General features: G+C 45.0%; 1 pseudogene; it reads right to left on the reverse strand.

The window, feature by feature from the left end:
- Positions 1-249: 249 nt before the first annotated feature.
- LOC116469122 (large ribosomal subunit protein eL31-like) lies at positions 250-654 on the reverse strand (annotated as a pseudogene).
- Between the last annotated feature and the right edge of the window lie 821 nt (positions 655-1,475).

Consider the following 1,475-nt stretch of genomic DNA (forward strand, 5'->3'; position numbering starts at 1 on the left):
CTCTCTGAGCTTCTTCTTCTTCTTCTTTTTTTTTTTTTTTTTTTTGTGACGGAGTCTCATTCTGTCACAAGGCTGGAGTGTAGTGGTGTGATCTCGGCTCACTGCATCCTCCACCTCCCAGGTTCTAGCGGTTCTTGTGCCTCAGCCTCCCGAGTAGCTGGATTACAGGTGCCTGCCACCACACCGGCTAATTTTTTTTTTTTTTTTGGCAATTTTATAACTTTATTTGATGTATTTGACTATCAGTGATTAGTTCTCATCCACATTGACTGTCTGTAGATTTTTGAAAGTGGTGACAGGTACATAGGTAACCAAAGTATATCGCTTATTTGGTGAATCTCCATCCTCATTACGTTTTCTGGACAGCCGCACACGGATTCGGTATGGGACATTCCTTATTCCTTTGGCCCAGACAGCTTTGTTGAGCCTGGTGTCAATGCGCACATCTGGCGTTCCCATCTCCTTCATGGCAAATTTCCGAATCTCTCTGAGTGCCCGAGGGGCACACTTCTTGAAGCCCACTCCATGCATGCGCTTGTGAATGTTGGATGGTGTATTCTCGGGTTACCACTTCGTTGATGGCAGAACGGCCCTTTTTCTTCTCGCCACCCTTCTTTGCGGGAGCCATTCTGCCGGGTCCAAGTTGGAAAGGAAGAGCGCCACACTGGCTAATTTTTGTATTTTTAGTGGAGATGGGGTTTCGACATGTTGGCCAGGGTGGTCTCAAACTCCTGACCTCAGGTGATCCACCCGCCTCAGCCTCCCGAAGTGCTGGGATTACAGGTGTGAGCCACCGCGCCCGGCCTATCTCTCTGGGCTTCTGTGTCTGTGCATAAAATGCCATTGGATTCAACTCATTTTTATTGAGTTCCTACTGTGTCTACAATAGTCTGGGGATTTAGCAGTGAAGAAAGGTGATTTTTTTTTACTGCCTATCCTTGTGTACTTTTAAAATGCTGTACCATGTGCAGGTAAAATTTATTTTTAAATTTTATTAAAATGAAAATTATCAAGGTAATGAGACTTAGGAAGGGGGAAAAGATTAATGTCTTACTCCGGGGGCTTCTACGAGGATGAAGGGAGGCAACCCAGTCAAGTGTGGGGTCTGGGGCCCAGCAAAGAAGTGCTCACTAAATTGCAGCCATTGTCAAAATGCTGCCTTCTCCGAGCCTCTAAGGAGCCTCCTGCAGTTAAACCTGCCCTCACCCCCACTGGAGTGTGATGGTGCCTTTGTTTGTACTATGTCATTTACTCACCTACCCATCCACCCACCTGTCCTCCATCCATCCATTTACCCACCCAGCCATCGCTCATACTTTCACCTACTCATTGATTACTTATTGCAAACCACCTTAGCCCATTTTATGCTGCTATAACAGAATAGCATAGACTGGGTAACTTTTTTTTTTTAATTTTAATTTTTATTTATTTATATATTTTTTGAAACAGAGTCTCGCTCTTTTGCCCAGGCTGGA

Source organism: Hylobates moloch, unplaced genomic scaffold (assembly GCF_009828535.3).
Source record: "Hylobates moloch isolate HMO894 unplaced genomic scaffold, HMol_V3 SCAFFOLD_5, whole genome shotgun sequence".
Taxonomy (NCBI): domain Eukaryota; kingdom Metazoa; phylum Chordata; class Mammalia; order Primates; family Hylobatidae; genus Hylobates; species Hylobates moloch.